The following is a 25,661-nucleotide window of genomic DNA, read 5'->3' as shown; positions in this document are numbered from 1 at the left end:
GCGAACATGTAGTATTTGGAAAATTGTCAACAACATGTGTCGTTAATGGATGCATGTTCAATTTCAAATAACTATTGCGATAATGACATTTCACAATTTTTTAAGAAAATGAACAATTAATTAGTTGAGGATGAAGCCATTGATAATGTAGATAATATTAAAACAAGTGGAGACGAATCATTAAACAAATATTCACGTAGAAGTAATCAATGAAATGACAATATTAAGAGATAAATTGTCATCTAAACGTCGTAAAAAAATCAATTAAAAACAACTTATATATTATTCAATTAAAAAAATTAGTTATTTATTGTATCATTATGTTAAAATAGAGTGAGATATTAAAAATGACATCACATCTATCAATTTATTGATGCAAATTTTAATAGTGAAAAAATATTAAAAATAGATATAAAAATTACGTTGTTTTTAGACCCGATAATTACTAAGTATTTAAATTACTATTAGTTGAAAACATATTTGGAAAAAGTTAATTTAATAATTTGAAAATGAATCAAATAATTTCATTGAGTTGGAGGGGTGCGCCAGCCTATTGTTACTGTTTTTATCTTCTTAAACGAGGGGAAACTCAATCGTATAAGTAGGCCCAATCAAAGAATATTCTATAAGCATTGGGAGAAGATATGCCCTATATTAATGTACCATTAATAAAGTAGTTGGCTAGTAAATCATTAATGAAGTAGTTGGCTAATATATCAATAATGTGATAGTTAACTAGTAGTCATTAATATAGTAGTTGAGTAAATCCTATAAAAAAATCAAAGGTATTACTTTGTAAATCATACAATATTCAAATAATATAATACTATTAGTTGTAAGAGTTCGTTTTTTCTCTCTAAAGTCTTTGTATTTATTGAAGCAAACATCGAGTGTTACTTCAAATAAGGCTAACTAGTTACTCATTTTCTCGAAGATCGTAACTAGTACCGCACGGATCGTTGGTGGAAAGACCGAGCCCGTGACAATCGGTATCAAAACAGAATGACAAAGAGATTGAATGAAAGTGCAACTACTAATAACGTGGATGAAGTGGAGAAACTTCCCAAGAGATCGAAAATGATATTAGGAACCCTCGTCAGGTTCAAGCGGGAGAATCCAAAACTATCAAAGAAAGAGAGAAATCAAGAGATGATATTGTCGACATTATCGCCAAGTTGGAGAAGGTAGAACTCATCGTGTCATATGGACAAGATTACTTCGGGGACCTAGACACTAGTAAAAAAATCATTAATAGTAACCAAAAATAATAACCGTTTGTTCAGCCATTGATATTAAAGGGGTAATATCAACCGTTTTAAAAATCGTTGATATAAAGGGGGTCAATATCAACCGCTCTTAAAAATCGTTGATATAAAAGGGGTCAATATCAACCGCTCTTAAAAACCGTTGATATAAAGGGGGTCAATATCAACCACTCTTAAAACGGTTTATATTAACTCATCTATATTAACGGAATTTTAAAACGGTTGATATTGACCCCACTCTATATCAACAGTTGGTCAATATCAACCGCTCTTAAAACGGTTGATATTAACTAATCTATATTAACGGAATTTTAAAACGATTGATATTGACAAAATTTATATCAATAATTTTAAAAACAGTTAATATAAAGGTGCAATATCAACCGGTATTATAAGACTGATTCTTATATGTATTATTTTAAATTTTAATTTTTAAATTTTTTTAATTTTGCATATTTTATTACTAAAACTTTTGTATAAATTTTGTTATATTATATTTTATTATTACATTCATTAATATGAACATATGATAAACAACCAAACACTTTCAAATATGAAAGATTTACCTTTTTATTGCTCTAGACTTCTTCAGGAATTCTGAATTCAAGAGAAACAGAGGGTCCCCTGCTTATCAAGTATGCAACAGTATTTATAACTTCTGCCTAGAAGGTTTTAGGCAGCCCTACATGCAATCTCATGCTTCTAGAACGCTCGTTCAATGTTCGATTCATTCGTTCAGATACTCCATTCTCTTGAGGCGTTCGGGAAACAGTCTTCACCATACTGATTCCATTCACAACACAATACTCTTTGAAATCTGAATTGATATATTCACCTCCGTTGTCGGATCTCAATCACTTAACTTTCTGATTTGTTTCATTTTCAACCAAAACCTTCCATTTCTTGAAAATAGAAAATACTTCAGACTTGTGATTCATAAAAATACTTATACCTTTCTTGTCGAATCATCTATAAACGTCACGTAGTATTGTGATCCGCCAATAGAAGAAACAGGTACAGGTCTCCATACATTAGTGTGTATAGCCTTTATTTCTTGAGCTCCTTCTCAATCTTTAAAAACTCACCCGTTTCTGTTTTCCAAGAATGCAGTTTTCACATAACTGATGTTCAACAGACTTTAGTTCTAGAATCTGTCCATTCTTCAAAAGAATTTTCATCCCTTTTTCGCTCAAATGGCCCAACCTGCAATGTCATAGCTCACTATTCTTCGAGTCATCAACTACAGCAGCAATTGTTTCTCTACAAGTTGAAGTCGTGTATAATATTCCAGTTTTGTGACCTCGAGCAACAACAATTGCTCCTTTAGTCACCTTCCACGCACCATTTCCACAACTGAAATTGTGACCTTCTTCATCAAGTTGTGTAATAGAAATCAGATTGCGCATTAAACCTGGATGTGTCTCACCTTATTAATCTTCCAAACAGAACCATTTTTCATCTTCAATTTGATGTCCCCCATGCCAACAATATCCAGTGGCTCACCATCCGCGAGATAAACTTTCCCACAATTTCCAGCCACATAATTCTCCATTAATTCTTTGTGGGCAGTGGTGTGGAAAGATGCTCCCGAGTCCAAAACTCATTAATCTATCGGGCTATCAACAAAAAAAAGTAATACATTAGTGATAGTTTCTGTAATAATGTTGGCTGCATCATTTTTATCATCACTGTTTCTCTTCGGTGTTTTGCAGTTCTTCTTCAAATGACCCCGTTTACCACAATTCTAGCACTCAAATGTCTGCCCGGACTTGGACTGACTCCTCTTGCTCTTCGACATAAATCTGCTCTTATCTCGGTTGAATTTTCTATCATTACCTATGCCCCTGTTTTCCATATTCAGAGTAGAACCTTTGAACGTTTCACCAGAATCAATTTTACGAACCTCTTCAGCAAGAATACGATCTCTAACTTCAACAAATTTCAGTTTAGCATTTCCAACTTAATTACTAATTTCTGCCCTTATAGGTTCCCCAGCTATTTGGTATAGATGCTAGCAAAATCAGGACACAAACTTCATCCCCAAAATCAATCTCAACAGATAGCAATTGATTCACAATTGTATTGAATTCATTCAAATGAGTAGTAACAGAAGTACCATTAACCATTCTTAAGTAAAATAGTCTTTTCAATAGATGTACCTTATTATTAATAGATGGTTTCTCATACATATCAGAAAGAGATTTCATCAAACGCATGGTGGTCTTCTCCTTTGCTACATTGTGAGCAACTGTCTTGGCTAGCGTCAATCGGACAACTCCTAAAACCTGTCTATCAAGGAGTTTCCATTCAGCTTCATCCATCTTCTCTGGTTTCTCACTCAAAGGAACATGAAGCTTCTTTCCATAGAGATAATCTTCAATCTGCATTCTCTAGAAGGTATAATTTGTCCTATTAAATCTTCCATTCCCATGTCCTATACTGTTCTCACTTTCTATCATTTCCTATGCTCAAATCTTACATAGCTGCTCTGATACTAGTTGTTAGGATTTGTATCTCCCAAATCCGATCAACTTGAAACAATCTTTAAAAATGCAAGAAAGAAGAACATAAGAAGACACAGATTTATAGTGGTTCACTCAAATTGAGTTACGTCCACTTCAACCACCACTAGATTTCTCTATGAAGAAGAAGAAATACAAAATTGTTGTCTCACACTTTATCTCTCTAAAATTATGTTTTAACAATGTAAACCCTTAATAATCACATATTTATAGGGTAAACATTCAGGTAATAAACCTAAATAACTTTGGTCAGGCTCAAGCCCAAAACCAAAAAGAAAACCCAATAAACTCTAGTTAACAATGTAGAGTTTATTATAAGTGTAGGTTCCATAACTCAACAATTCTTTGAGTTTAAAGAACTAGATGGTGAAGTTGTTTATATGGGAGATGTTAATATATTAAAATAAAAGGATATGTTCAATCAACTTGATAAATGATGATAGATCCACGAGAATTATCAGAGATGTTCGGTATATACCGAATATGAAAAAGAATCTCATTTATTTGGGGTCTTGGAGTCAAAAGGCCTACATATAAGAATGAAAAATGAAATTCTTAAGATAATCTCTATAGCATATTATTGCTGAAAACTATCAGGAAAAGTAATAATTTGTATCATTGTCAAGGTAGTATAGTTAATGGGACATCAACAGATGTATTAACTTCTGGTAGTAGTAAGGTATTAGAGGTAACAAAGATATGACATATGCGATTAAGACATGCTTGTGAGAAATCTATGCAAACTCTTGTTAAACAAGGATTGTTGAAAAGTACAAAAGTTTGTAAATTAGATTTTTATGAACATTGTGTCCTGGGAAAACAAAAGCGAGTAAAATTTGGCACTACTATTCATAACACTAAGGATATTTTGGACTATGTGCACTCAGATGTCTAGGGACCTGCCAAAACCCCATCTCTTGAAGGTAGACATTATTATGTTACTTTTGTTGATGATCTTTTCAAAAGAGTATGAGTGTTTATTATGAAGAACAAAGTTGAAATGTTTGAGATTTTTCTTAAATTGACAACTCAAGTTGAAAATGAGACAGGAAGAAAGATCAAAATTCTCTAGATTGATAACAGTGGAGAATACAAGAATGATTCATTCCAAAAATTATGCCAACAATGTGATATAGTTTGACACTTCACAGTAAAAAAACACCACAATAGAATGGAGTATCGGAACGTATGAACATGACATTGGTGGAGAAAATTTGTTGTATGTTGTTTAATGCTGGATTAGACGGAAAATTTTGGACAAAAGTTGTGGCATACGCTCAACATATGGTAAATCGCCTACCATCATCTGCACTTGGTGGCAAGACTCCATTAGAGGTATAGTTTGAAAATTTTGTAACTGATTATGATTCTTTGTATATTTTTTGTTATACAACATATTATCATATAGTTGAATCAAAGTTAGATCCACGAGTAAAAAATGTTCTCTTTATGGGATTTACTACTGGAGTTAAATGATATTGTCTCTAGTGTTTGGATGCAAAGAAAACCATTATCAACAGAGATGTTACTTTTGACGATTATTCAATGTTGAATAAGGTAACATCAGACAAGTTTGATTGTACTCTGCAACAGGTGAAGTTTAAGCATATAAAGATAACCCCAACTATAAGTGACTCTTAGACGATAGATGAAAAGTCAGATGAGGAAGAGGTTTCAATCCAAGAACTTTCATAACTACGTGAATCAATTGTTGTGAACAAACCAAGACAAGTTATTCAAAAATCAGCTTGATTTGTTGGCGAAAATAGAAAGGTGCTATGAAAGATGAGATGTAATCTCTTCAATATAATGAGACGTGCAAGTTGATGCATCTACCAAAAGAGAAAAAGGCTATTGGTTGTAAATGGATCTTTGCTAAGAAAAAGAAATTTTCTCGAAGAAAAAAATTGTTGTTCGCTACAAGGCAAGATTGGTAGCTAAAGACTACGCTCATAAGGAAGGAATTGATTATAATGATGTATTTGTTGACCTTGGTAGCTCAAATTAATTTGGAGCTAGCTCAACTAGATGTGAGACCACATTTTAACACTGTCATTTGAACGAGGAAATCTACATGTCTCAACCAGATTGATTCAAAATTGCTGATAAAAAAAAATTGAGTTTGCAAATTGAACAAATTAATCGTCGAGACAATAGTACAAACGACTTGACAAGTTTATGATGGACCACAAGTACACAAAAAATATACTTGATTCTTGTGTGTATTTGTGCAAATTATAATATGAATCTTATATCTATCTACTATTATACGTTGATGATATGTTGATAGCATCAAAGAGTCAATATGAAATTGACAAATTGGAAGCTCAATTGAGTATGGAGTTCGAGATGAAAGATATTGAAAAAACCAAATTTAAACATTGCACATTTGAGTTTGATATTGCACCCAATATTTGTACCTCTTCTTCCTTATTAATTGATAGTCTTTGAGCTCGGTGACCTAGGCAACATTTGGACAAACTCCGTTATCAATTAATAAGCAAAAATAGATACAAATATCGGGTGCAATAAACTAAAGGGGGAGAGTTTATTTTATAGACTAAGAACTTCCCCAACTCTCATCATTTTCCGATGTGGGATTCTAGTTGTGAGGAGAGTTTTTATTTTTATTTTGTTAGTTTCTCCAACAATTCAAAACACAACACAAACACACATTCTCATATTAATGAGTAACAATCTCGATGTCGCCTTAGTCTTTAATATCATTGGAAATTTAACAGAGCAGATGCGTTATCTTTTGAGAATAGAGTTGAAGAGGTCATCTCAAGACGAATATGAAAATTTTATCTGAAATAGTACTTAGAAAAATAAAAATGGATATATCATAAATAAATAAAAATTGTGCATATTTTTATACAAATTCAGGATTTTATAACATTTTAAATTGTTTTAGATATTTAGAGAAATAATTTCAAATAGAAACAAATGTATAAGGATTCATTTCAAATAAAAATAAATGTACAATTTTAAACAAAAATAAATGTATAATCAACAAAATAAAACAAGATAATGTATAGAGATATTTCAAACTTATATGTAGTATTATTTTTTATATTTTTAAAATTATATTCATATTATAAATGATTCACCCACCTACCAATATATATGAATAATGATAGTGATTTTGAAATAGTAATGGATAATGCATGCATATAATAATTTGGTTTATTTGGGACATGAAAAATATGTATGTTTGAAGATCAAAGAAGTAGGACCTTCCTTGTACATGAATACTATATATGACCTTATACATGCATAATGAAATCCAAGATATATAAATAATAATAATATCACAAGACATCTTAATTAGATGGACCATGTTTATCCACTCCTATCAAATTTACTTTTACTTTTTCTTTTACTTAAAATAGAAATAAAATATGTATTTTACCTCCAACAGGGAAATATCAACTTTGTGTATTTTTTTTCAGTAAAAACTAAAAAAGATATAATTAAAATGTCTATAAATATATAAAATAAGGATAATTTGATATTTAGTTAATAAATAACTATTTTTATTATTAAAGGGGTAGATAATGTGATACAACAATTATTTAAACTGAATTCAAAACTTGTTACTGTTTTCTGCTTATTTATGTTCACGTTTCAAACATTCCACGCTCGGTCTTGAAAAATAGGAGTTAAGATGTTACAACACTAATACAAAAATGATATTTAATTTTAATCAAGAAACTCAATACCAATTGGAACAAGCAATACATTTGGTATTTGGAAAAACAAGTGGAAAAATTGTCAACTTGTGTCAATATCCGATGTAAGTTCAATTTTAATAAATATTGTGACAATAACACTACACGATTTTGTAAGAAAACGCATCATTAATTTAGTCGAGGATGAAGTCGGTAATGTAGATAATATTAAAACAAGTGGAGACGAATAATTGGACACCGAGAAAAATATTCATGTAGAAGTAAATAATGAAATGACAGCATTTAGAGATAAATTGATATCTAAGTTGGGAGACGTTCAAAGAAACAATTGAAAACCACTAATGTATTAGTTTATATGATTAATCATAACAATATATTAATTAATATTAATTAGTTTTGGACAAAATTGATCAGTTGTACAAAATTGATTAATTTTTATTATTACACATGGTAAAAAAACAAATTTAATTAATTATTGTGTAGATTTGTACCATATAATTATATATGTTTATTTAATTTATTATAAGATGGTTGAAAAATAAAAATAAAGATAAATATACATAGAATAACGAAATTAATATAAAATAGACTTACAAATATGAGCTCTTGTAAGTCAACAATGTGGGGAAAAAGTAATAATTTTTACTATATTTTCAGTTATGTTTTAGCTCTTGAAAATTTAGGTTATTGAACATATATTGTAAAGGTTTGAGAGTTAAATGTTTCTATACTTTTGGTATAAAATTATTAAGTTTGTCCAAGAGATTGAATATGAAAAAATTCAAAAGAAGATCAATAAATTAAATCTGATAGATCTTAAAATTAGGAAAAACAACCCTAATCATAATAATAAAGTAGGTGATTTCACTATATAATATGAATGTATAGTTTGAACTTATTTAATGGGTAGCAAAATAATGCAATTTATTTTCTTTATTGGGGGAGAGAAATAGATATTTTTTCCAATTTTACTCAATTAAAAAATTTCAGTTATTGTAGTATGAGTAATAATTTCATCTATCAAAAATTATGTCAAAACGGAGCTATTAAAAATGAAAAGACACATATTCATTTGTTGATGCAAATTACTAATGATAAACATTCCAAATAGATATGAAAATTAAGTTGTTTTATTACTAGTAGTTGGAAAACATATTGGGCAAAAGTTTATTTAATTATTTGAAAACGAATTTTAAAAAAGTAACAAGGAATGAGAAAACTATTGAACTGTGTTGGAGGGGTGCGCCAGCCTATGCAGTAGTGTAACGCAAAGGAGACACGCAAAGAGCCCCAGCAGCAAGCTACTGGTATTGGGCCTTCACCCATAAAAAATTAATTTAATATCATGTGGACCGATGGCCCACGTATCAGATATTAAACTGATAAGAACAGATACTACACTTGATCTTAGCCAAAAGGCCGAGAAAGGTATGAGTTTTCAATTACATCAGCTCTCATTTTATAATATTTCTCCTTAGCTGGCTTAGTAGTCTTCAAACGATGTGGGACAAACAAGGGAGATGGCTGTAAATCAGTTTTACCTTTCCTCGATACAACTTTCTTTTCCCATATCTATTTTCTTCCTTTCTCTGCCTGCTTATCCTGGATATGTAGATGGAGATCGACAAAGCAAATCAGGAAAAGTGATGACAGGAAGTTGTTATAAACGAAATACAAAAACGCAATCTGGGTTATTCTAATAAGAGCACTTGCTCTCTGTTCGTGTTTTGATTTATTGCATTCCTCTGAATTACCAAATGTGTAGGAACTGTGTTTAATTAAGCAATTCCTAGTATGTATTGTATTTTATAGGATTGTTAAAATCCCATGAACATTCTTGCATCGCATTGTGGATAGATTGAAAGATTTATGAAGTTTAAGGAGGGTATAAGTATCCCACTATCAGTTTGATAAGTTGGTTTATTTTTCATAGGTAGGTAATTGAAGAGTTTTCTTTAACTTCAATGGTGGGTTAAGATTCAACTGTCAGTACTTTGAATTGATCGTGTTAAGTATGTTGCTGTAATTTGTATGCCTGATGGTTCTGCAGGCTGGCCAAGAATAATTCTAGCCTATTAAGTTCACCTGGATATGGCCATCTTTCATGAGAGTTCATATCATTTTGGACCTGATAATACAGGCTGGTTCATGGCAATGGCATAATGAAATGATATCTTTGAACAGAATAAGAACTCTTGGTGGATGGGTAGAGTTCTAATTTGTTGTTTATTCTGTAAATTTTATAAGGTTTAAGATATCTGTCTATAAGTGTCTCGTAGAGAGTAACTGTTTACAAGTGTGATTATGTCAAATAAAAGTAATAATCTTTCTAGTTTTGTTGAGCCATAGTGAACACAACTCAAACACCAAGTTTCTTTTATCTTGAAGACAATAAGAGAACGAATCTTAGTTTATAAATGTAAGTTGTCATTGAAAATAGCATTCATACTTCTCTATCACTGAATTCTCTCTATGTTTCTAGGTATTTACACAATTTTTTATGTCTGAAATTATATTTATGTTTAGTAATTTGCTGCTTTTAGTTTACATATAAGAGTATTTGTTCTTTGTTTGGTTATTAAATAAATGTTTGTTATCTGCTGAAATATATATTTACAAACTAGTTTATACGAAGTTAAAATGTTTGAAGATAATTATCAGTAGTTCATATCTCTTCATTTTTAGTATATGAACCTTATTAGTACAAAACTAAAAATTTTGGTAAGTATTTGTATCTTGAACGACTATTTTCAATAAAATCCACTTCCATTTTTTTTATACTTTTTGTCACGGAATTTCAATTTTTTAAATTTCTTGTTGTATTTATTTTGTAGTTAAATGATAACAATTATAAGTTGATATAATTGTAGACTGGATTTTACGTATATACCCTTCTAATTCTTCCATCTATATTTGTTTTTATTGTTATATATTTGTTAATAATTTAAAAAATCAAAGAGCTGTGTAAATCCATGGGAAATTTCAATCTAGGTATCTCATATATAAGAGATAAATTGGAAATACTATCCCAAATGCACATAGGTCTTTATAGAACTTTATTGTCAAGATTTGGAAAATGGTACTTTGATGAAAGTTGCCCTTCCAATTTCCAAAGATACATATAAAACAATTAGGAGAGAGTTATGGGACCAACTCCAAGTCCATCATTACTAAAAAACCTTAAAAAAATAAATGTAATGAAAAAAACAGGTATGGAAAGCTTGATTATTTCTTAGATATATTCTAGTAGAAATGGCAGGTCTAGGTCAGAAACACAATTAAGGCACTTAGTTCTTAATGGAATCTATGGGATGTTGATCTAATATTTTATTAGAATTTATATATTATAATAGGTTTTAAGTTTTTCATAAGTTTAAGACTAATAATTTAATCTTTATGTCTTTTGATTTACTTTTACAAATAGATACATTGTAAGTTGTAACATAGAGTTATTTGGACCATATTTCTTGGAAATCTATAGAATGGACGAGTCCTTAAAGTTGTAGGCATTTATTGGCCGAACCTTCGTTATATCTTGTGTTTATTATTTTTTACATCTTTATCTCTATTTTTTTTTATCATTTGTTTAAATTATATATTTTCTTAACAAGTGCTAGCAGAACCTTTGGTAGAAATAAAGAAACAAAATTACTAGCATAAATTGATCCATCAAAGGAATATATGGCAAGGAATTACTACCTCAAATTGATCACCTCTATATCTTAACTTATAACAAGGAATATATGGCAGATTCAAATAAATCCAAGTTCACGAAATGATTAAGTTAAAAAAGCAGCAAAATTTGAGGTGATCAATTTCTAAACTTGTTAAGATATTTTTAAGATATTGTTAAATTTTATTTATGATTCTAATTGACATTTTGGTTTCAATTATCATTTTGAAACAGAGTCAACTAAAAGATTATAACAAGGAATATGTGGCAGATTCAAATAAATCCAAGTTTACAAATGTGTATTCCACCAATATTTTGATAAAAAAAAAACATTTATCATGTACTCGGAGAAGAAATAGTAAAAATTGTCGTAGAGGGAAGAAGATGTGAATGTTGATATTAGAGATCGTTTGACAACTTGAAGTTTACTTTGGATACAAGATATCTTACAACACAATGAAATTTGTTTCTTTGGGTTTTGTATGAACCTTTTTTTTTCATTTTATGAGTTACTAAATGATTTACCTCAAAATATAGACTAAGAATGCAAAATAAAGGATTAATTCTAGAAGAATCGCTCGTCGTCTTTTTACGTTGCGTAGGTCAAGGTGAACCAAACATGGCTCAACGGTCAATTTTCTATTAAAATTGCAAGATCATTATTGGGCAGAAAGGTCAACTACAAAATATCAAGATGTTTGTGATTTTGACATCTAATAGATAACACAATATTTCATATTCAATTGGAGGTAATATTTAATTCTTAATTTATTATTTTCCATTTCATTAGAAATATTTATTAACTAAATCAATTTAAATGTTCACGGATAAATATTATCTACTCGACTCTGGATACACTATTACAAAAGGATATTTTTATTTCCTTATCGTGAAACCCGATACCAATTGGAACAATCAATACGAGCAACACTTAACAATGCACATTCTTCTTTAAGAAGTTGTATCGAGCGAACATTTAATATTTGGAAAATTGTCAACATGTGTCATTATCGGATGCATGTTCAAATTCAAATAACTATTGAGTAATGTCATTACACAATTTTGTAAGAAAATGCACCATTAATTAGTTTCGAGAAGAATATTCATGTAGTAGTAATCAATGAAAGGACAATATTAAGAGATAAATTGACATTTAAACGTCATAAAAAAAAAATTAAAAACAACTCATATATTATTCAATTAATAAATTAGTTATTTATTGTATCATTATGTTAAAATAGAGTGAGATATTAAAAATGACATCAAATTTATCAATTTGTTGATGCAAATTTTAATAGTGAAAAAATATTTAAAATAGATATAAAAATTACGTTGTTTTTAGACCCAATAATTACTAAGTATTTAAATTACTATTAGTTGAAAACATATTTGGAAAAAGTTAATTTAATAATTTGAAAATGAAATCAAATAATTTCATTGAGTTGGAGGGGTGCGCCAGCCTATTGTCACTGTGCTTTTATCTTCTTAACCGAGGGGAGAGGGGTGCGCCAGCCTATTGTCACTGTGCTTTTATCTTCTTAACCGAGGGGAGACTCAATTGTCTAAGTAGTCCCAATCAAAGAATACTCGAGAAACATTGGCAAAAGATATGCCCTAATCAATGTACCATTAATAAACATTGGGAGAAGATATGCCCTAGATTAATGTACCATTAATAAAGTAGTTGGCTAGTAAGTCATTAATGAGATAGTTGTGTAATATGTCAATAATGTGATAGTTAACTAGTAGTCATTAATGTAGTAGTTGAGTAAATCCTATTAATACATCAAATGTATTACTTTGTAAATCATACAATATTTAAATAATATAATACTATTCTTTGTAAGGGTTCATCTTTTATCTCTAAAGTCTTTGTATTTATTGAAGCAAACATCGAATGTTATTTCAAATAAGGCTGATTAATTATAAATTTTCGCGAAGATCGTAACTAGTACTGCACGGATCGTTGGTGGAAAGACCGAGCACGTGATAATCTGTATCAAAATAGAATGACAAAGAGATTGAATGAAAGTGCAACTACTAATAACGTGGATGAAGTGGGGAAACTTCCCAAGAGATCGAAAATGATATTAGGAACCCTTGTTAGGTTCAAGCGGGAGGATCCAAAACTATCAAAGAAAGAGAGAAATCAAGAGATGATATTGTCGACATTATCGCAAGGTTGGAGAAGATAGAACCCATCGTGTCATATGGACAAGATAACTTTAGGGACCTAGAAGAACGCATCGTCGAGCTTGAGAAGGAGAGAGACGAGCTCCGAGAAGGGATGCAAGGTACCTTGAATGAGGAGTTATCCAAATGTCGAGAACAAGCTCGAACCATGGATCAAACCTTCCTTTTTGAGATTAGTACCTTGAACGAGAAGCTCGAGGGAATGACCTCCAAGTTATAAACCACTCAATAGGAAGTGTTGATACTCAAAAAGTCTGTCGCGCAAGAGTACAAACGTGCGCCTATATGAGTCCTTAATCCGATAAGGATAGATGTTTCAAGGCCTACAACGTATTTAGGCGAGAGGAACGCAAAAGCGATCAACAATTTCTTATGAGGTCTGGATCACTTTTCAAAGTACTCAGCTTAGTGGAAAAGGCGAGAAAGATATATACTACAACGACATACCTAGAAAACACTGCAATGCTGTGGTGGAGGCGAATGAGTAGTGACATAGAAAAATGTATATGTTCTATCAATATGTTACGCCTTATTTGTAACTTAGAATTTATGGGTTCTTGATTTCAAGAATCGAGTTCTTGATCTCTAGGACCGGGTGAGAAATATATAAACAAAGGGCATCGGAAGTGTTTTGTAGTGGAGAATTTGGGATGAGGGGAAAATAAGAATCAAGGGTGAGAAAAAAATATTGTTGGTCTATCTCAAACAGTCCAAAACAAAGGTTCAAAACCTAAAATAAAATAGGGGTGAAGAACTTTCACAAGAAAATTTAAATATTCATTATTCCATGGGTCCTTAGGGAAGAGGGATCAACTTTTTATAGGTGATGTCTTGCCCTAGAATATTCAGTTACAACAACTACTAGAAATAACATAATTCAGTTTGTAAAACAGAAAGGGAAAGCAAAACAATTTATTAAAACAAAAAACAGAAATTTAGCCCAAGTGCACATTAGGACCGTGGAGGGTGCTGGGATTATTTCGGGACCGCAACCTTTATTTCTAGATCGTAGTATTATCCCCTCCTTCAAAATTCGTCGCACTCGACGAAAAGACCATGGCCTGGTCAACCTCTAATGCGCATGCCCCTATCTTCAAAGAGAACTATTTTCTCTTGCTTCGGTTGGACTTCAGCAGGTTCAACAAGGGTCGGAGTATAAGACCACAATCCTTTATAAGCCTTTGATAACATCTTTTATGTAGTGGAGTTGGCCGGGTCCTTGTAGTGTTTAGCATTGTCGGGTCAGTCGCCACTCCGCCCATGTGGGAAATTTCTGTGCACTCAAAGTCGATTTTTCTATTGTTAAGAGTTGACCTATGTTGCTGCAGTCTCGCCAGGACCTGGAGTAAATATATACAAAACTTCTTCTAGTTCCGATTATACTCTAGAGTATCTTCAACAATCCAGGCTAAGTCTTTCTTCTAGACCATCACCACCGACGCATCAAAGAAGCCATGACTTCTAATTATTCTTCTGAGTGGTGGTCGGTCTTCGGGTAACTGGAATAGAGCATTGAAGACTTCAAATAGTTTCTGGAGATCTTCAGGAATTTCTTCCAACGTCATTGTCGCAAGTGAAACAGTTTGGCCTTCTCGCTGGTTCGTTATTTGGATCATGGTAGCAACACTATATTTTTCCAAGGTCTTGTCCAGATGGTTGTCATGCATTATATTGACCTGTGTTTGAGGAATACCCTTTAGGACTGTGGTTCTGCATTGCTTCTCATAAGAAAGGGTCAACTTTTTGAAATTCCAGGATGAAGGACCTAAAGTAATCATCCATTCAATGTCCAACACAATATCATATTCATCTATGGAAATTACCTTCATTTATGTTTGGTAGTCATTGTCTTCCATTGACCATTTAAAGTCATTGCAAATGCTAGAGCATAAAATATTTGATCCATCAGCCACTCTAACCAATTGCGCCTGGGTTGCCATGCTTTTGTGACCTATTTTCTCCAAAATCCTATTATTGATAAAATTATGGGTGCTGCATGTATCAATCAGGATTACCACTGGTAGGTTCCTGATTTTACCAAGAATCTGGAGCGTTTGAAAAATTTAGAATCAGTCAATGCATGCAAGGATATGGCTGGTTCATCCCCTGCCCCAAGAAACAAAGGTAGATCATCAAAAACAGGTTCTTGAATGGGTTCTTGGACTTCTTGATGATTGGTCCCATGAACAATTTGGATTTGCACCTATTGTTGGGCTCCCACCTTTCATTGCAAGTATAACATAGGTTTTTCTTCCTTTTCTCGTCCATTACATTCGGGTCTAATTGCTTAATTTGGCCCTGGTTTGTGCTTGAAGAAGACGCATGTGAGGAATTCTTGATGTCAGTATTCTAGTTGGTGCTCGGCCAGGCTGTGTTAATATTGGATGGCTTGGGCAGCAGCGGTGCTTCAACGTCGTACAAGTATTCGCTGCTCATTAGGAACTTGTACGTTGCTTCTTAGACCTTTTCCATGGCCATGGCTTCGTTTAGGGACCCAAGAAATTACAATCTGATGTAATTCACAATTTCCTCCCTCAAGCCGAACAATTAGCAATCTATTATGTATTCCCTTGGCATGCTATATAAATTTTGAGAAATTGACATGTATTGCAGATTGTATTCTTGAACAACACCAACCTGTTTCTATTTCATTAGTTGTCTCATTGGAGTGTCATGTATAGAGGGCTCAAATTGCGTCATTAGGTCTCTCCTGAACAAAACCCATATCAATGCTTCCGTATGGTCGCGGTTCTAAAAATATGACTCATACCACATTCTTGCTTCTCCAGAAAAGTGAATGGGGGCGATTTCTAGTTTAGTGGCATCCTTAATCTTGTCCACCTTGAAGAATTGCTCGACAAATATTAGTCAGCCCTCCACATCGGGATCATCAATCCGAGGAAAGTCGACCTTGGTTAGCCGGGTTGAAGGAACATAGTGTGCGTCGCGATTCTGGCTAGGGTGTTGGGGCCTAAACGGGGAAGAACCGTGGCAAGAATGATCATCATAGGGTCTAGTGCGGGGATCTTGACCATTTCCAGACGCACTACTTTCAATCGCTGCAAGTCTTTCTTCGACAACATCAAATATTTGGTCCATTGAAGCTTGCATAGCAGCCGTTTGTTGGGATAAGCCTTCGATTAGGGTCTTTAGAGCATCCATCACTACTTGCTGGTGGGTTTCTATCATTTGAGGATCGTCTTGCTCTGATACCAAGATGTTACGCCTTATTTGTAACTTAGAATTTATGGGTTCTTGATTTCAAGAATCGAGTTCTTGATCTCTAGGACAGAGTGAGAAATATATAAACAAAGGGAAACGAGAGTGTTTTGTAGTGGAGAATTTGGGATGAGGGGAAAAGAAGAATCAAGGGTGAGAAAATAATATTATTGATCTATACCAAACAGTCAAAAACAAAGGTTCACAACCTAAAATAAATTATGGGTGAAGAACTTTTACAAAATAATTCAAATATTCATTATTCTATGGGTCCATGGGGAAGAGGGATCAACTTTTTATAGGTGATGTCTTTCCCCAGAATATTCAGTTACAACAACTATTAGAAATAACAGAATTCGGTTTGAAAAACAGAAAGTGAAAGAAAAACAGAATTATTAAAACAAAAAATAGAAATTTAACCCAAGTGCACATTAGGACCGTGGAGGGTGCTGGAATTATTTTGGGACCACAACCTTTATTTCTAGACTGTAGCACAATACATGGGGTGAATTCAATGAGGAACTCAAGAGACAATTCTATCATTAAACTCCATTCAAGAAACAATGGCCAACTTGGGGCGGCTCTCACAAAGAGGGGATATCAAGGAGTATGTCAAGGAGTTCATCGATACTCTCCTTGAGATCACTAATTACTCAGACGACGAAGCCTTGTTCTCCTTCACTGACGGTCCACAAATGTGGGTGAAACTAGAGTTGGAACGACGTGATGTCCAAGATTTAAACACCGTTATTTATGTGACTAAATCTCTTATTGAAATTAGAAGGCAAGACAAACCAAAGTCGACCTATTATTAGAGGAATGACAAGGGGGGAAATGGTGGAGACCATTTCTACAACAAAGAAGACTCAATTAAGTTTATCAAGCTCAATGGTAGAGGAGATCGAGACGAGAAAATTGGAGAGAGGCCCTAGATAATGTATTTTTTATGAAGGGTCGCACAAAGCAAGAGAGTGTCCTATGAAGGACAAACTATCTGCATTGATGGAGGAGCAAAAAGCCAAGAACGCCTTCATTATGAAACTCGATTGAGATCGTTATACCTCCTTAGTGTCGCTAAATCGAAGTTTGAAGAGCCAAAGTCTGTGAAGAAAGGAGGACTGTTCGTGAAAACAAATGTAAGAACCACATGGTTAAAACTTTGTTGGACACGGGAGCTAACACCAACTTTCTAGAGGTAAAAGAGGTGGGAAGACTGTAGATTAGGTACACTAAGTAGCAGGGGTGACTTAAAGCAGTCAAATCGGTACCAAGTACAACTTATGAAGTTGCTCATAATGTAAACGTCAACTTGTGAGAGTGGACTATCCTCCTAGATTTTTTCATAGTTCACATTGATGACTACAAAATGGTCATCGACATAAAGTTCCTAGACAAGGTAAATGTCTTCCTATTCCTTTTTATCAATACTATGGAAATTCTAGAGCAAGACAATATTTGCATGATAACTTTAACAAATGATGGCAAGATAGGAGTTAGGAAGTTCTCTTCCATGCAACTCTAAAAAGGTGTGAAGAAGGCCCACCCAACACCCTTTGTTACCTTGAAAAAATATGAGAAAACTGCGTCTCAAAAGAAGACACCCCCATAAGTTATAACTGTCCTAGAGAAATTTCAAGATGTAATTTCAACCGAATTACCAAAAAAGCTCCACCTTAAGAGAGATGTGAATCACAGAATAAAGTTATTCAAATGTGTTAGACCATTGGCGGCGGTCCTTTATTGCATAAAACTTTCCAAATTGGATGAGCCGAAGAGGCAATCGAAGGAGTTGCTCTTCAAGAAAGAGATGTGTGTAATTGTCAAAACCGCTTAAAGAATGAAAAATGGGAGGAAAAGAAAAAAAAGACACTTGAAGTTCGAAGGAGACTGAGTGCTAGTAAAACTCCTCCTTCATCAAGGGAGACAATTTTCAAAGGTTCACAGGTAGCTTGTGGGCGATACGAATGCCCTTTCTTGGGAAAAAAATGGGTTGGAAAGCAATATTTATTGCTTAAAACTTTCGTCGCATTTGAAGATGCACCCATATTCCACGTGAGTTTATTAAAGACACCATCCAGACCGATAAAGAAGATGCGACGTGACGAGGACACTGTCAGAACCACGTGAGTTTATTAAAGACACCATCCAGACCGATAAAGAAGATGCAACGAGAATTAAGGGAGAATGTTACGGTAACATTATCTTCCTAGCTAAGGTAGCATTAGGCGAAAACATGTTCTAAATTAATGTACCATTAATAAAGTAGTTGGCTAGTAAGTCATTAATAAGTATCTACTAACCAACCACCATATTAATGGTACATGAATGTAGAACATTAATGTAAAAATAATTTAATATAACTTAATCTTAACAAAAATACCAAGAAAGGCATGCTTAGTTTATTTAATCAACTTGTATTTTATAATCTTTCTCCTAAGCAGGCTTACTAGTCTTCTAACGATGTGGGACAAACAACAGATATGGCTTTAAAAAAGTGTTACCCTTCCTCGATACAACTTTCTTTTCCCATGTCTATTTTCTTCCTTTCTCTGCCTGCGTATCCTGGATATGTAGATGGATATCGACAAAGCTAATCAAGAGAAGCCATGAAAAGAAGCTATAAACGAAATACAAATCGCCATCTAGTGAAAGAAGCTGACATATTATTTTTTCTTGTTAGGTTAAGTTGCACAATTTTATCTTTTTTGTAGAGAACATATTTCTCTATCAATATATTAATCTTTTGTTTATTATAATATATACAATAATACTTTGTGTTATTATCAATAAAAATATTTGTCCCACATAGTAACTTTTAAAACACACATTTATATAAATTAAATCCAAAAAAAAATTAATCCAAAGATTGCCACACAAAATATGGCCTATAAGAAGAAAAAAAAGAAAAAAAAGATGTATAAATATATGTAACTTAAAGTTTTATATGCGACTATTATTCAAACAAAATTTGAAGAAATTTATGTTTGTGTGATACTTATAATCTTCATTTTTTTAACATTAAATTATTTTATTTATTTATTGGAATACAATCAATTTGACACAAATTTAACAATATAATTTATAGGCAATTTATTTTGTATATATTAATAGTAATTATTATTTTAACAAAATTCTACATCAACTATAAAGATTATATTTATATATATATATATATATATTTTTAATATACGATTAAGTTTAATATTGATTAATTAATTTTTTTTGGTTATTATAAGATTGTGTTTAATATTGACTAATTAAAAAACTCAGAGATACAATTGTAAAATTTTAAAACTGTAGGATAAAATTATATATTTTATACTTATGATTTATATATAAAACGGACACGGGCCCAAAGGTTAACTTCACATTCATTCTACCCTAATTATCTTTCTTTTTCGTCTAGCCGCCTTCGCCTTCTTATAATAGTTTCCCATCTCAAATCAATGAACCAGCTTCGATCTCAAGCCGTCTTCTTCTTCTAGTCCTGTCGTAGTCTATGTCCTTCTTCTCCTAATCCTATTGTAGTTTTAGATCTCTCAAAACTTTGAATGAACCAGTTCCTTTCTCTAGTTGCCTTTTTCTCCTAATCCTTCTGTAGTCTCCGATCTCTCATGATTTTCAATGACCCAGTTCCAATCTCTAGCCGTATTCTTCTCTATAAACATAGTTGTCGTAGTTTTCAATGACCCAGTTCCAATCTCTAGCCGTATTCTGCTAAAGAAGTTTATGTCTACGATGGCGTATATAGAACTTGAAAAACCTAGTCCTAATTAAGGAGGAGAAGAAACCGTCCTGGAATGCATGGTGAGAATTCCTAATTAAGTGCTGGTTACAATTCAAATGTTTTATAATTTGTTTCTTGATTTGTGTTTTTTTTAGATCCAGATGCTGAGGTGATTGCTTTGTTACCTGAAATTCGGGTAGAAATTCAGAATTACCTCCAGGAGACAAACGGATACAAAATCTGAACTTTCACCGTCGGAGCTCCAAGAGACGTAGGGGAAGAGATAACAGAAGTGAGAAGGCCAAAGATCTCTTTATATATAGAGAAAAGAACACCTCTTTGTGGGTGAGAGAGAAATAAAAAGTGTATAAATTAGGGTTTCATTGTTGTTATTTTTTATTTCCAACTAATTATGTGTTTTGGTTGTGATTTTGAACTTTAATGAAATGTTCCTCCAATAATTTGGTTTGGTACCTTGATCTGTAGTTTGTTTCCCTTTACTGAATGATACTGTACTTTTATTCATAAGTTAAATTTATTTACAGTAATAATAACATCTTAATAAGATTAAGTCAAATTCAAATTTAATATTAAGTAAACAACATTTAAGAAAAATAAAAAAATGTAAATCAAAATTATTTATAACAATAATTAGATCAAAATATGAATTCACTAAGATCATACACAAATGGACCAACAATTTTGGACACGATACGGGCCGAATACGAAAAAATCAGGTTAGAGTCAGGTATCTTTTTGTTCGAGTCAAAATCAGGTTGACCTGTTTAATCTAATTAATAAACATGTCAAAATCGGGTGGACCTGACATGACCAAAAATAGACCCGATAACCCGTTTACAAGTTTCTTTTGTTGAGTTTTGTGTTATTTTTTTTACCCACTCACTCATTTTTTTTGTAAAATTTTTGTATAAGTGAATTTGTGATTTAACTTTATTTTTATTTTGTATTAATGTCATTTTAATTTGAAATAGTGAGATATGAATTAGATACATCGAGTTTAGTTCGAGTTGGATTAGGTAAATCAGGTCAAACAGGTCAAACGGTTCAGAATTAGGTCAAACATAAATAAACAGGTTAGGTTTAGGTAAGAGATTTTTTACCCGAAATATTAAATATGTCAAATTTAGGTTAGAATCGTTGAACCCATTAACCTGTCAATCCAAACTCGCCACAAGGTAACTCTACATAAGTGGTCTAAAAATAACAAAAAATTTATTTAATATTTAAAACAAATTTAGTATAAAGATGACTCATTTAACCAAATTAATTTTTTATAAATTTATATATTATTAATTTAATATTATTATCTTTCTCTCTCCTTATTTTTATTAAATAATTAATCAATTTCTCATTTTACTTTTTTCTTTATTACTTAATTAATTTTATTATTTATCTACAAATTTATATATTTATTAATTAAATATTTTTTATTCTCTTTCCTTTTTTTATTAAATAATTAATTAATTTTTCATTCTACTTTTTTCTTTATAAATTAATTAATTTATTTATATATTTTTCTACATTTCTAGGTTCATATTTTAGTATTTAATATTTGATTACTTTAATTTTATATTTTTCTTATTATTTTTCTAAACTGCCATATCAACATTGAATATTTTAAAATTATTTATCTTTTGAAGGAGATAATACTTGAAAATTATTCAAATTATAATGACTCATCCCCTTTATTAACAAAATATCACTTAATTTGAATAATAATGTATATTAATTTATCAAACATAATAGTAATAATCAAGATTATAAAAAAATAATAACTCAATATTTTTGTTTATTATTATTATAAACACGAATAAAAATTTAAATAAAAAAGACTATTAATTTTATTTTTTTATATTAAAGAAAAAAGAAAAAGGAAAAATCTCACAAATATATTATGAATAAAAAGAGAAAATTTTCACAAAATATTATAAATAAAAAGAGAAAATTATAAATAAAAAGAAAATATTATAAATAAGTTAAAAAATAATACAAATCGCCATCCAGTGAAAGAAGCTGACATATTATTTTTTTTTGTTACGCTAAGTTGCACAATTTTATCTTTTGTAGAGAATATATTTCTCTATCAATATATTAATCTTTTGTTTATTATAATATATACAATAATACTTTGTGTTATTATCAATAAAAATATTTGTCCCACATTGGTGTTAGTACCTTTTAAAACACACATTTATATAAATTAAATCCAAAAAAAAATTTAATCCAAAAATTGCCACACAAAATATGGCCTATAAGATGAAAAAAAAGATGTATAAATATATGTAACTTAAAGTTTTATATGCGACTATTATTCAAACAAAATTTGAAGAAATTTATGTTTGTGTGATACTTATAATCTTCATTTTTTTGAACATTAAATTATTTATCAATAAAAAGAGAATATTATAAATAAGTTAAAAAATAATATATATAACTCTTCCGCATATGTAACTGTTTTACGATTATTTATGTTCACGTTTCAAACATCCCGCACTCAGTCTTGAAAAATAGGAATTAGGGATGTTACAACACTAATAAAAAAATAAAAAATGATATTTAACTTTAATCAAGAAACTCAATACCAATTGGAACAAGCAATACACTTGGTATTTGAAAAAACAAGTGGAAAAATTGTCAACTTGTGTCAATATCTGATGTAAGTTCAATTTTAATAAATATTGTGACAATGAAACTACACCATTTGTAAGAAAACGCATCATTAATTTAGTCGAGGATGATATTAAAACAAGTGGAGACGAATAATTGGACACCCAAAAAAATATTCATGTAGAAGTAAATAATGAAATGACAGCATTTAGAGATAAATTGACATCTAAGTTGAGAGACGTTCAAAGAAACAATTGAAAACCACTAATGTATTACTTTATATGATTAATCATAACAATATATTAATTAATATTAATTAGTTTTGGACAAAATTGATCAATGGTACAAAATTGATTAATTTTTATTATTACATATGGTAAAAAAACAAATTTAATTAATTATTGTGTAGATTTGTACCATATAATTATATATGTTTATTTAATTTATTATAAGACGGTTGAATAATAAAAATAAACATAAAAATACATAGAATGAAAAATTGAAAAAGAAGAAAACAATTATTAATTTTTGTTTTTCACTGGACTTGCAAATTAATTCTTATCAAATTGTGAGAAAAGTTACAAAATTGCTATAAAATAGACTTACAAAGATGAGCTCTAACCCAACAATGTGAGGAAAAGTAATTATTTTTACTATATTTTCAGTTATGTTTTAGCTCTTGAAAATTGAGGTTGTTGAACATATATTATGTCAATCTGGTAAAGGTTCGAGAGTTAAATGTTTCAATACTTTTGTAGTATAAAATTACTAAGTTTGTCCAAGGGATTGAATATGAAAAAAATTCAAAAAGACGGTAAATAAATTAAAACAGAGAGTTATAACTATACCGTGTTGATATATCTTAAAATTAGGAAAAACAACCCTAATCATATTAATAAAGTAGGTGATTTCACCATATAATATTAATGTATAGTTTGAGGATGTTTGAACTTATTTAATGGGTAGCAAAATAGTGCAATTTATTTTCTTTACTGGGGAGAGATTTTTTTTTCAATTTTACTCAATTAAAATATTTCAGTTATTTTAATATGAGTAATAATTTCATCTATAAAAAATTATGTCAAAATAGAGGGAGATATTAGAACAAGAACCTACACATTCATTTGTTGATGCAAATTACTAATGAAAAACATTTCAAATAGATATGAAAATTAAGCTGTTTTAAATTTATATTTTTAGAACTGGTAATTACTAAGTGTTTAAATTGCTATTAGTTTGAAAACATATTGGAATTAATAATTTGAAAAAGTAGAAAAAGGAAATGAAATAAGTATTGAACTGGGTTGGAGGGGTGCGCCAGCCTATGCAGTAGTGTAACGCAAAGGAGACACGCGAAGAGCCACAGCAGCAAGCTACTGGTATTGGGCCTTCACCCATAAAAAATTAATTTAATATCATGTGGACCGATGGCCCACGTATCAGATATTAAACTGATAAGAACAGATACTACACTTGATCTTAGCCAAAAGGCCGAGAAAGGTATAAATTTTCAATTACATCAACTTGCCTTTTATAATCTTTCTCCTTAGCTAGCTTAGTAGTCTTCAACCGATGTGGGACAAGTAACAATGAAGGAGTTCTATCCTTCGCTGATGCAGCTTTCTTCTCCCAGATCTATTTCCTTTCTATATCTGGAGATCGACAAAGCAATCAGGTGGCCGTAATCAAAGCACTTTCTCTTTCTCCTCTTGAGTTTAGTTTATCCGATGCTAGTCTTTTAATTTATTGCATTTCTTCGTTCTCCTACATTAATTGGTTCTTCTCTTAAGGTCTGTGTTTGTTATAATTTTCTGAATTACCAAATGAGCAGCATCTGTGTTTAAGCAATTCCTAGTTTGTATGATATTGTAGGAGAAAATGGTGAAGGTGAACACTATAAATCTGTTCTTCCTTAATTCCAATATGTTTTGATGTTCTTATTGTTAGTATTTAAAGGATTGTTACAATTTATGAACATTCTTTCATCCTCTTTGAAGGGAATGAAGAATAAGTTAATTTTGATAAGTTGGTTTCTTCCTTTGCTGGGAGTTGAAGAGTTGTCTTTAGGGTTTAGGGAAGGTACCATGTTTAAGAATGATAAGAACAAACTTCATAATATTTACAAAGGAAGATTTTAACTTAATACATAAAAATGCTATCTTCATTCTACTTAATTAATACACCACCACTTATCAATAAATATATGTTTTTTTTTGTTGTTAGATAATAGGTTGATAAAACAGACCCAATATATCCACCGAATAAATAATTAACCATTTGGTTAACCTGGGTCAACTGTTTGACTATACATTTTTGTAAAAAAAAAAAACAATCAAACCGAACTGATTATGGCTTATTGAGGTAAGTATTTCTTACTTTTTATATAGTTTTATACTAACTAATATGGATAGATTATAAAGTTTAAAGATTATTAATGAGTATAATAAGTTTAATATAATACTTAAATATAAAGTAATAGTTTGAAGATTATTTTATAGTTTAAGGTGTATATAAAAATACAGTAGCACAAAATATAAAAATATCAATTTTTTTGGTATATAAAAAAATGGTACGGTAACAATATAAAATTATCGATACGGTAAAAAATATGCAATTTTCAAAATTTCGATACATGGGTATATTTTGAAATAATATTTATAAATTAAAAATATATATAATAGTTATAAATAATTAAGTTTCAATTTTAATTACAAAATTAAATTTCACGGATCCATCGTAAAC

General features: G+C 31.0%; 2 non-coding genes across 2 annotated transcripts; both read right to left on the bottom strand.

Annotated features, from left to right (window-relative positions):
• Positions 1-8,714: 8,714 nt before the first annotated feature.
• Positions 8,715-8,911, bottom strand: LOC124937242. Its single transcript, XR_007099345.1, has one exon. It is a non-coding gene; the product is annotated as a U2 spliceosomal RNA (small nuclear RNA).
• A 15,315-nt stretch (positions 8,912-24,226) lies between these two features.
• LOC124937237 lies at positions 24,227-24,423 on the bottom strand. The gene has a single exon (XR_007099341.1). It is a non-coding gene; the product is annotated as a U2 spliceosomal RNA (small nuclear RNA).
• Positions 24,424-25,661: the final 1,238 nt, after the last annotated feature.

The sequence above is a fragment of the Impatiens glandulifera genome, chromosome 4, assembly GCF_907164915.1.
Source record: "Impatiens glandulifera chromosome 4, dImpGla2.1, whole genome shotgun sequence".
Lineage (NCBI taxonomy): Eukaryota > Viridiplantae > Streptophyta > Magnoliopsida > Ericales > Balsaminaceae > Impatiens > Impatiens glandulifera.
Note: the sequence above shows the minus strand (reverse complement) of the source record. Positions and strands in the feature narration are given on the sequence as shown.